Genomic DNA, 12,660 nt, shown 5'->3' with positions numbered 1-12,660 from the left:
ACTATTGAATTCTTTTATCTTTTAAGGATTTTTAGTACACTTTAATGAAATCAAAACAAGAAGAAAATCAAGTCCAAAAAGAATATTTTTGAAGACTTTCAATGTCATTGAGTTTCTTTATTTGAAAAGATTTATTTTTTGAAGAAGTTTACGCTAAAAAGATCATTGATTATATGATTATTTAAGAGAATACTTGTTATAGTGACGAGACTGGAACTTGGTAAATGAGTTGAATTGAAATTACGCCTTATATAAGCAGATGTAAAGTGGATTACTCTTTGAATAAGGTCTTGTAAATATAGGAAGTTTTCAAATTGTGTAACCAAACTTCTATGTCCATCTCTTATTTTTTGGTTAATAAATATGGAGGTACCTTAGCAACTTATCCCTATTTGGCACTTCAACTTTTGTTTTGGACCTAACAAATTTTTAAAATTAGAAACTGTAAACCAACTTGGTAATTTATTTAGGTACCTGATTAATATCATTAAAATACGCAGCAACCCTACATTTTAAAAATGTAAGGCTACCATGTGTCACCATAATATTGATCGTTAGTGCCACGTCAATGTATTTTAACGGTGTTAGTCAAGTACCTAAAACAAGTACCAAGTTGATTTACGGTTTTCAAGTTTAGATATACTAATTAGGTTTGTAAAAATTTTTAAATATCAACTAAGTATAAATTGTCAAATTCAGATACATCTATATATATTAGCCTCTTATTTTTTATACTATCAATAAGTCCAATTACAACTGAATCATACATTAAAAAATAAAATTAATCAACCAATTCTCAAACTTAATTAATTCTTATAAACAACTCAAGGCAGCCTTCTTATCTATGGTAGCATTAGGGATGAAATCAGAAATTTTTTTTAGGGACTGAAATTAAATTGTAATTTTTACAATAGTAAAAATGTAATTTTACTATTTTAATAGTCTATATTTTATAATTTTTAAAAGATTAAATCAAAATTTTATATTTTTAGGGGAGCCAATATACAATTTTACCTTTACTAATTTAAAATTTTAAAAATTTTAAAAAGCCTAAATGAAAAATTTTCCATTTTAGAGAGGCCGGGGTCCCTACCAACCTTGTAGTTTCGTCCTTGGGTAGCATATAGCCTTATGGTAATAATCTTATTATATGTTTTAATCATATATATTTTTTTACACTATACCTAAAACTACCGATAACCTCTCTCTAACCCATAAATAAGAAGATAATTAATGTGCTTCAACTTACTCGAACCCACGTCTTACTGTATTGGCGACAATGTAAATACCAAAACTAAAAATAATTTAAAGTAGGAATAAGTTTAGTGCGAATGATATTTTCTATTTTCAGTAAGGAAAGGCAATACTTTGCAATGTAAAGTCACACTTGTTTACTGCAATCTCTGCAAGTATGTCCAGCTTTTTCCCTGTGAATAGGACTGAGACGTGCAGTGCATTCATACATGGGGCATGTATATTTACATTATTACGAATAAGACAGGACATGCATTCATAAGTGGTCTACATTGTTCGACACAGATTCGACTTTACTAATATTAGATAGGATTTTGCATTAAATAATATTGTATTAATTTTTACTTTACTCTTAGAACTTTCTAACAATTGTGGTGTGATAACAACAACTAGAACAATACTTTGGTGATTTAGTATAGATTTAATAATAAATTTAGTCTTTAATGATTATATTTTTATCAATTTGGTCCTTATTTTTTTAGTTAAATTTGATTTTAATTTTTAAAAAATAGTTAAATTTAATCATCAACCTTTTAGAAAAAGCAGAATTGATTCTTTTTTAATAAAAATACTGACTAAAATGTTAAAATATTTATGGGTGTGTCATATAAGACAAATAGTATCATACCAATATAAAGTGTACGTGGATTATCACGCTAACTTCATTAAAAGAAATTAATGTTTTAGTTTGTATTTTCATTAAAAAAGAGAGCAAATTGACAGATTTTAAAAATTAATGGTTAAATGTAACTAAAAAAATTAAATTGATAGAAAATGTGAAAGCGAAATCTATTATATATAAATGTTTTGACATGAAAATTTTCTTTTGTGAAAATTCAATTAATTCTTATCGAAACTTTATGACAAAATAATAAGTGATACATGTATAAGAATGCAAGTAATATTCAAAATCATAGAAATTTTTCAACCCAAAGCCACCTTCGGGTAGCATATAGCATCACGGTAAGAACTTAATATTTGGACAACATGGTAGATTGAGTCTTATTTTAATTGACATTAATATTATTGTCAGTGTAAAATGACATAAATTTGAGTGCGTTAAAACCACTACAGGAAAATAGACTTTTAGCGGCGCTTTTAGTGGCGTTTTAACAAAAAACGCCGCAAATAATAAACATTAGAGGCGTTTGTCCGAAACGCCACTAAAAGCTAAACTATAGCGGCGTTTTTGGCAAAAACGCCACTAAAAACTGGTCAATAGCGGCGTTTTTCGCAAAACGCCACTAAAAGCTGATCAATAGCGGCGTTTTAATCCCAAACGCCACTAAAAACTGATCAATTGCGGCGTTTTTATCCCAAACGCCACTAAAAACTGAATAATTGTGGTGCTTTTATCCAAAACGCCACTAAAAACTGATCAATTGTGGCGTTTTTATCCAAAACGCCACTAAAAACTGATTAATAGCGGCGTTTTTGGTCCAAACGCCGCAAAAAGTTTAGAAGGCTTTTTTTAGTAGGGTAACCGACACTCGTTTTGATTTGATCTGATTTAATTTTCATATTATTTTCTTATTTTTATTTTGAATTCGATTTAATTATTTTCGTATTTAAAGCTAACTTTATAAAAAAATATAAACTACACTATTCATCACTTAGCTATGAGAAAGTTTCATTTTTGTTACTTAATTATGAAAAGTTACAAATTGATAACTAAACTATTTACAAATTTTTATTTAAGTTACCAAGCTATTAAAATCGACGTTGTATGGCTTTCTGTAAACCCTTAAATCTTAAACATTAAACCCTAAACCCTAAATTTTAAAACATAAAACATAAACACTAATCCATAAACTCCAAAACCCTAAACCCCCCCCCAAAAAATCATATGGATGTTGATGTGTATATATATAGATATTAATGTAAAAGCTTATGTTTATAATAAATTGTGGAAGCAGTACTTAATATTGATTAAATTTATTTTAGATTTAGGGTTTAATATTTAAGGTTTAAAGCCTATGGTTTAGGGTTCAATGGTAGAATATATTTTAAGTTTATGGTTTAGGCCGGTTCAATGGTATAGTATATATATTAAGTTAATGGTATGGGTCGGGTTTGTTATCTTGGATTTGGGGTATAGTGTTTTAAATTAGTTTGTTGTTTGGGGTTTGTTACTATTTTAAAGTATTTAATTAGGGTTTAGGGTCTTAATGTTTAAGGTTATAAGGGTTAGTGTTAGGGTTTAAGGGTTAATTGATTAAATGATGTTTTGGTTGAATCTAGGTTTTGGAGTGCTCGTAGTGTGGTTTAATTAAATACTTGATCTCATGTTTATACATGTATTTACGATGTATATGTTTATATTCCCAGATAATTACGCATGGATTTAGTATTATATGAAATTTGATGAGGTGGTTCATAAAATTATTGAGTACGAAATGTTAACATGAAATTCTTAAACTTGAATCAATTTTAAAAATAAAATAAAATAAAATTAGTATTTTTATTTTTTAAATTAAATTCTAATTATAAAATTCATGAGCGCTTTAAAATTTATAGCCTCATGATTAAATATTGAAATTGAATTTATAATTTCAAAATCTAAAAAATAATATGTGTTTAATAATGTATCAATTTCAGAGTATTACAAGATGCTATAACTTTCTTTGCATGTAATGGACTCTCGAAATTAAACTCGTCTTACTTTAATTTTAAGATGCAGATAATAATGATCTCTTAAAAGAATTTTTTTAAAATTTTATTTTATGAAATTTAATTTTATAAGTATTGGTCACACCTAGTTAAAAATATTCTTAATAAAAACCCAATGTTTTAAAAATTTTCATTTTTTCTCAAGGTTGTCAAGTTCATTTTTATCATAAATGGTTTTGAATATATATATATATTTTTTATTTGAATTCATTTCATGTTTTAAATAATTATTAGAAATTATTTACCTAAAATTTAAATAATAATTATTCAATATAATTTAATTTTTTTCAAATTAGATATATTGTTTGAAAGTAAACAAAATTAGTTTAAAAGGAATTTAAGAAATAATTAAACTATTAAAATTTAAATGCATTAGTGGCGTTTTTGTAAAAAATGCCGCAAAAAAAGTTCAAATCAGGCAAAACGAAGTCGTTTTATGATTTGTGTGCAGAGGCATTAGCGGCGTTTTTACAAAAACGCCACTAAAAAATAGAGAATTAGTGGCGCTTTCGTAAAAAACGCCGCAAAGACTGAGAAATAGCACGCTTTTGTAAAACGCCACTAAATGTTTAATTGAAACGACGTCGTTCCAAGTGTGATTTAGTGAAGTGGTTATCTTTAGCAAAACGGCGCCGTTTTTGTTTCATCCTTTTCATGCTTTTCATACCCGAAACCCCTAAATTTCCCCAAATTAAAATTTCTTTCTCCCCTAAATCGAAATTGCCCCTAAACCCTAAATTTCCCACACTCTGCATTTCCCACTCCTCCCCTCTGTATCTAATTTTAAGCTTCTCTCACTCTCACAAAATTGCTCTCTGCAAGTATCAAAGGTTTAGATCTGAGGGAGAAAATAAACACCCAGAAATCTTTGCTGAAAGGAAGATCTGGGTATGCCTTAATTTTTCTTCTTTCGGCTTCTTTGTTGTCTTTGCTGCATTTTCAACTGATCTTGATGTTAAACAATGTATGCTTTATTTTATGTGCTCTGTATGTTTACACCCATTTTGCTTGATATACTAAAGACCTATTTCTTCGATTAATGATTTTCAAAGTTTGTTTCTTCTATATTAATGATCGGTATTTGAAGTGTCAAGTGTCCTGTAGGCGTTGGATTTAGGTTTCTAACTATCCCTTTTGCCTTTTTCGTTTACACCTGTAAGTTCTTCTCTGCTCATCTCCTCGATAATTTTTGGGTTCAACGGAAAAGCATATTTCTTTTCTGCTTCAGATTTCAATTTGACTGGTTCTTTTCGTTATTTGCTATGTTATATTCTAAGTTCATTCAAGTTTCTTATCTGGGTTTGTGTTGCTTGATTCAGTTTTGTACTAAGTGGAGTTGTATTTTCTTTTAATAGCTCCTGCTGGAAAACTGGAATTTGAAAATTTGAATCTTGTTCTTGGAAAGCTTAATAGGAGTTATATATATATATTTATCTGTGTGTGTGTTCTATAACTTAGTTAGGTTTGGATGTCGTCTTCGTGATTGAACTTATATGAATTGTTTTTGTGTTTATATAAATACATAATTCTAAATACATAAATTCTGAAGTTTGTGAATTTTGTGAATTATTTGTTTTACCCAAAAATTTTATACTAATAAACTAATATAGTAGGAACATTAGTTTTACTGAATTGAGTTGCTCGTGTTTCCTATTTCGGAACATGTGTACTAATTCAGAAATTGCTAGGGAGGTTTGTGCCTAATTTAAATGTGGAGTAGTTCCAGTTAGAATTTCTTAGCTTCAACAATGAATAAACATGTGGTATCTTTCTGTTGGAATATCACTATTGGTCCCCAACTTTGAGTGGAGCATCTAATTTCAAAACCCATGGTTACCTTTCAATTTCCATTGAAAACATAGTTGCTCTTTTTCTATTGGTTCAAATCCATACCTGTTAATAAAAATGATTGAGATTTAGTTGAGTGAACAATAAATATAGACATATGATATGCATGTTTAAGGTTTGTTTATTTTGAATCAGTAGGTGCTTTCTCCCTATCATATGTTTATTTGTTAGTTTTGTTGATTGGCAAAGGCTTTACATTTTTTCAATAGGTGTGTTTAGTGTATGTTTAAGTAGGTTTTGGAAAAAAAAAGAAAAAGGTCGAAATGTTTGCATATTTAAGATATTTTATGTGCCAAAGCTATTTTGCTGGACAGTGTCCCTGTTATGTGCCAAAGTTTAAACCGCAATGTATTGATCTCAAGAGGAAAAAATAAAGCTATGAGAATTTGATTTTTTCTTCTTTAATAGTTAATCTTCTCTCTCTCTTTTTAAATTGCAGATACAGAAATTTTGAACGGTTGCATCGACATCTAAAAGAAATTCCCAATTATTCATTACATTTGCCCCCCAAAGAGGATGCTTTTGTTCATTAGCGGTGCATTCATCTTGACAAATATCTGCAAGTAATTTATGTCCTAGTTTTTCATTTTTTTAGGATGGTTACTTTTGAACTTGTTTCTTTAACTAAGCCACCTCTTTACAGGATCTGTTGTCTATACCCAATGTGGCTGAACAACATGAAGTGTGGGATTTTTTAAGTGTTTCCTCAAAGGTGCGTGTCTTCTTGGAATTGGAAATATCGGTTGCCGCCTTCTATTTTTTCAATGTCAAAGGAAGAGAAAGAGGTGTTTTGTATGGTGTTGAAGGATATAAAGGTCCCAGATGCGTATGCGTCAAATATATCTCGATGTGTGAGTCTTAAAGATCGAAGATTATATTCATTAAAATCACATGATTACCACATCTTGATGCAAGATTTACTCCCAGTTGCTTTACGGTGCTGCATGTCAAAAAATGTGACGTCCTGTATAATTGAACTATCCAATATAATGAAAGCTATTTGTGGCAAAGTTTTGGATGTTGAAAAACTTAAGAAAGTACAAGATCGAGCTGCTTTGACTTTATGCAATTTGGAGAAGATCTTTCCACCTTCCTTCTTCACTATTATGGTGCACTTGGTAATCCATCTCCCTCACAAAGCAATACTTGGTGGACCGGTTTTTTATCAATAGATGTATCCAATAGAAATGTGCTAATTTATTTGTCAAGTATTTATTTATTCGTGTCTATACATTTAGTTACAACTTTTGATAAATATTGTATATCGTGTTTAGGTTCCTAAGCAAATTGAAATCTTATTGTCGCAATAAGCGTTATCCAGAAGGATCAATTGCTGAAGGCTACTTGGCAGAGGAGTGCATGACATTCTGTTCTAGATATTTAGAAGATGTTGAAACACGATTGAATAGACCAAATAGAAATGCTGGGCTCAATGATCATAACTTGGCCGAAACTTATTTATTCCAAAGTTATGGAGAACCAATCGGCAAAGTTGAAATTGCAGAATTAGATGATATATCATGGATACAAGCACATCGATATGTACTTTTTCACCACGATTTAGTTGAATCGTTACGCAAGTAAGTTCTAAAATTTCCTCACATATTTGTCGTTTTGATTTGTTTATCTTCTAACCAATTACACTTGTTTTTAACATAGTGAGTACAAACAAATTTTGAGATCTCGTGCACGCTCTTGAAGATTGCAACATCGAGAGATTAATAAGTTATTCACAGAATCTTTTCATGAATGGTTAAGTCAAACGGTATGTAACTAAAGTTAATAAGTTACATATAATCCCGAAATTTAGTTAATTATTCAATTTACTTTTGATTCAATAGGTTTGGAGTGGAAAGGACGTCAATGACGAAGTTAAATGGCTTTCCCAAGGTCCAAACAGAATAATAAAAAGATATAGTGCCTTCCTCATCAATGGATACAGATTTCATACAAAGTATCGTGAGAGAATGAGGAGAACTCAAAATTGTGGAGTTGTTGTTAATTCTTCAATTACAAGTTATGCTAGTGCTAGGGACAGTAATCCGGTTGAGGGTAATGTGGAGTATTACGGACTTCTTACCGACATTATTGAGTTGGATTACTATGGCAGATGGAAAGTTGTCTTATTGCGGTGTGATTGGGCTGATGTTAATACTGCTCGAGGAATTAAAGAAGATCAATTTGGTTTTACAATGTTGAATTTCTCTCGCTTGATTCACATTGGACAACAATTGATAGACGAGCCATATGTATTTTCCTCTCAAGTGAAACAAGTTTTTTATTCGAAAGATCCAACTGATGAGGGTTGGTATGTTGTACTCCGGAACACCCCTAGAGACTTGTTTGAAATGGGTAATGGAAGTAGAGATGACATCGTCGAAAGATCAGAAACATTACCTTTTCCAGAACAAAACTTAGATGAAAATATCCCTAGTACTAATACACAACATCAATGGGTTCGACATGATGTGGATGAAGATATTTACGAATAATGATGTAGTAAGATTTTACAATTTTTTAATTATATGTAATATTATAATTTTAATCTTTGTCATGTTATATAATTTAACTATTTTATATGTACTACTATTGTTGTAATTTGTTACTAAAACTTTAATTATTTTATGTGTATTGCAGGAAAAATGCATAGAAGAAGAGTATGAGATTTAAGTATTGTCCAGAATACTCCAAATTCGGAAGAAAGAAATAGTGAACAGCAGACAGTTGTTGGATCTTCGAATGTGCCGGAGACACTTGATGAGCCTGAAAAATTTCAAAGTAATGTTATGTTCATTTTACATGTGTTGACTTTTATTATTGAATTATTTCTCAATTTTAATATAATAATAGTATATCATTTTTCAGCTGAAAGTGGTGGGACGCGCAGAGTTCGAGGACGTACGCTACTTAGAGATTTATACGACTTAGATCCTGTCGAGCGTGTTAAATTAAGTAGAAATACTCATGGTCAGCCTGTTGGATCTGAAGCTCGACTTTTAGCAGGCTATTTGGGCATTTTAGCACGGAATGCAAATATGTTGCCCATCAACTACGAATCATGGCATCACATGCCTGATAGCAACAAAAACCAGGCTCTCGCTAATATTAAGGTAACAAAATGTAAATGCAATTTATAATACTTTGGTTTAAGTTTCATTTATATTTACATTCTAAACTTATGTTTTTTTAGGAGTGATTTGCTTTAGAAGTCTCCGATGATTATATCAAGAAGGCATTAGGTAAAAGATGGAGAGACAATAAAAGCACTTTAAAGAAACAATATTTTAAGAAAGACATAAGCCTCGAGGAAAAACTGAGAAATGTTCCGCCAGGAATGCTGAGGTATCAATGGGAAGATGCGGTTAGATTTTGGAATTCAAAGAAATGAGAGGTATTGCGTATTTCCAAACTCTTATATATAGTGTTTACTATATACGTAATAATAATTTTATTATGTAGGACCGTGAGCGAGTTGGAACAAGCAGCAGGCAAAAACAAAAATTCACGCACACGGCAGGGTCGAGAAGTTTTGCTTCTGTAGCTGAGGCCAAGGTATTATGAATTTATTAATTCTTTCAAATATTAATAACTTTCTATTATTAAATAATATTCTTACTACTATATTGTAGGAAGTCAAATCCGGACAAAAAGGTGGACGCCTTCAGCTTTTTGAGATTACGCATAGGAAGAAAGATGGATCTCCTATGACATCCGAAGCTGGAGAAATTATGGTATATTCACTTAATAATATTTGATTTATTCTAAATATTTATAATCTTTAATTATAATTGTTTAATTCAATTCATCATTAGTAGTTTTAAATAATGTTAAGTTATGTTGCATTTCTTTTTATTATATATTTCGTTTCTAACTATTTAATTGATTTTTTAGGAGAAACTAAAGGAGAAGAAGGCGGAATATGAAGCGATTGCTTCGAGTGATAGTTCTGTTAATCTTGAGAACATTGATAACAGAATTATCACTAAAGTTTTGGGTCCTGAAAGGTACGGTCGGGTTCGATTTCAAGGATCTGGTGTTACCCCGACCCAATATTTTGGATTCGGCTCCCAGCAATACATGCCTTCCGGAAGCCAAGCTCAAGCTGAAGTTCAGAGGTTAAGGGACCAGACAGCTCAGATGCAAGCGAACACGGTTGAGCAAATTGCCGAGGTTCAACGAAAATATGAAGAACTCCAGCAACAACTTAGAGCGGAGGCAGCAGAGAGGGAGGCAGCGGCTGCAGTGAGAGAGGCAGAGGCACGAGCGATGGTAGCAGAACAGAGCAAAAAGTACGATGACCTCCAGCTACAGCTTCAGCAGATGATGCATATGTTTCAGCAATCGCCAAAGCCGCCGTTTTAGACATTAGTTTTCTTATTGTAAGAATGTTTTTAAGTTTTGTCACGTTTAACATTATTGTAAAAATGTTTTAAATTATACTTTATTTATTAATTATATCATATATCTTTAGTTAAATTTGAAGTATCATTTAGAATTAATGTTTTTGGTTGTATTTTTATGTTAAATTTGCTGTTTTTGGCTGCATTTTATATTATATTTGTTGTATTTGGTTGGATTTTAATGCAGGAAGGGCTGGATATTGGTGAAAAAAAATATTACAAATCTGCCAAAATTAGCGGCATTTGTAGAAAAAGCGCCGCTAAAAGCCTTGACCGTTAGCGGCGCTTTTCCCACAAACTCCGCTAAAAGCCTTGACCTTTAGCGGCACTTTCCCCACAAACGCCGCTAAAAGCCTTTAGCGGCGTTTTTCCCACAAACGCCGCTAAAAGCCTTGACCTTTAGCGGCGTTTTTTTCCAATAAATGCCACAAATTTTTGTGGCGTTACTTATAGCGGCGTTTTTTGTGGCGATTTCTAAAACGCCGCTAAAAGTTTTAGTGGCGCCTAAAAGCGCCGCTAAAGGCTAAAAAAATCGCCGCTAAAAGTCTATTCTCCTGTAGTGAACACATTATTCTCTTGTTTAAAAGTTGGACTATAAATAATTTTAAATATTGTATAAAAAATCGTAAAAAAAATATTTTTTTGTTGATAATAGTCAAAGAATATTTGAACAACGTGAACGCAACCAAGATATTTTGACAAAATTAGGAACAGGATATTTCAACAATGTGAACCCAAAGTGGGAAATAGTTGAAAGTAGGTATGAGTTTAGTGTGACATACTATTGTGGGTAAGATGTGAAGACAAAAATTTTATAGCGGGGACTAAATTTTACAAAAGTTTAAAGGTCTAAAGAGGCAATTATATCAACTCAAGGGGAGCCAAGTTAGAAAATTTTCATAGGCAGAAAGAACAACATAGCTGAATTTACATAGGCAAACAATAAGTCTTGAGGCAAAGCTTTGCTCAATAGGAGCTATAATGCCTTAGATTTCCAATAAGCTCAATCTAGAATCCGTAGAAGCTCATAGACCCATTAGTCCTTGCAATGTCATCTACAAAATTATCGCTAAGACTTCAGTGAACAGGCTTGAACTAGTTTTAGGGAAACTCATTAATCCTTTACAATATGCCTTTGTGAGCAATAGACATATCAATGACAATATGTTAGTTAGTGTTGAAATCATTCAAGATATTAACTGTAAAAGTAAAGGCAAACGGGTCCTCAGCGTAGCTTATGATAGGATAAGTTGGACCTCCCTTCCTTCAATGTGATCTCGAGATAATATGATTCAATGATCATTGTATTAATAGCTCATCATGACGTGAATCACCACAGTAAGCCACCGGATCCTTCTGAAAGGAGAGCCAATAGAACCTTTCAATCTTACAAGAGGAACTAGATAACGTGATCTCTTGTCACCTTATTTGTTTATCTTATGCTAAAACATTCCTCTTGCATTCATGATGAGTGCTAATAGGAAAAAGGGAAATCCAAAGAACGAAGGTGGGACATAATAGCTTTGATAAACTTAATGTGAGGTCTTAGAATTAATTATGATAAGTGTAACATTTACTTGTGCAAAAATTATTATCCCAGTTCAAAAGGATGTTCAATATATAAAACCCTAAAGGTCAAAGCAACCAATAAACCTAGAAGCTGTCTTGGAGTGGACCTTAATAGCATACAAGAGAAAAAGGAAATATTTCAACTTGTGATGGACAAGATGGAAGCTAAATTTGCACATTGGAAGCTTAAGATACTAGCAACATAAGACAAATCTGTAGTGACGTAAATTTTTGTTTTCGGTCGCTAATTGAGGCGATTTATTGAAAATTTGAAAATCGACTTGCGATTTTATTAAAAAGGGGAGTCGCCACCGATCTTTTTCCTTAGGTGTGATCGGACACCTAATGAATCCTCTTTTTCAAAGAAAAATTTATTTTGGGATAACAAAAAGGCCGAGTTTAGGTCTACGTCAAAATTCAGAGAAAAATTGGGGTTCGGGAGTCGGTTACGCACGAGGAAGGTATTAGCACCCTCGTAACGCCCGAAATTGGTATCTTATTAAACATGTGTTGCCTCAAATTTCAAAAATGCGAGTTCAATGTAACATTTCATCGTGATCCGGTTGAAACATGAGAATTTTTAATTTTTTTGATTTTTGAGAAGGACATACCGTTTTAACACGAATCGATTGATGTTCACCCAACATAGCGATGAAATCGATGACTTAATGTTAAATCGGTACGTTGCCTTGTTTAAATTAAAAAACATGAATAAACATCTTTAAAACGGTGAACAGCGAGACGATATAAAATGGGCGGGAAACGAAAAATAAGAGTTAGAAATACATCAAAGCACATAATAAATACGACAATAATATTAAAAACAATGACAATGCATGCGATATATTAAACGTAATAATAGTATCAAACACGAAAAAAAAATAATGAATATATATACATAATAATGATATTAAGAGTA

General features: G+C 31.6%; 1 long non-coding RNA gene across 1 annotated transcript; it reads left to right on the top strand.

The window, feature by feature from the left end:
- Window positions 1–8,962: 8,962 nt before the first annotated feature.
- LOC121232266 (uncharacterized) lies at window positions 8,963–9,267 on the top strand. The gene is made up of 2 exons (XR_005930623.1): window positions 8,963–9,163; window positions 9,232–9,267. It is a non-coding gene; the product is annotated as an uncharacterized lncRNA (long non-coding RNA).
- Window positions 9,268–12,660: the final 3,393 nt, after the last annotated feature.

This window comes from Gossypium hirsutum, chromosome A01 (assembly GCF_007990345.1).
Source record: "Gossypium hirsutum isolate 1008001.06 chromosome A01, Gossypium_hirsutum_v2.1, whole genome shotgun sequence".
Lineage (NCBI taxonomy): Eukaryota > Viridiplantae > Streptophyta > Magnoliopsida > Malvales > Malvaceae > Gossypium > Gossypium hirsutum.
This window is presented reverse-complemented; position numbering and strand designations above follow the sequence as displayed.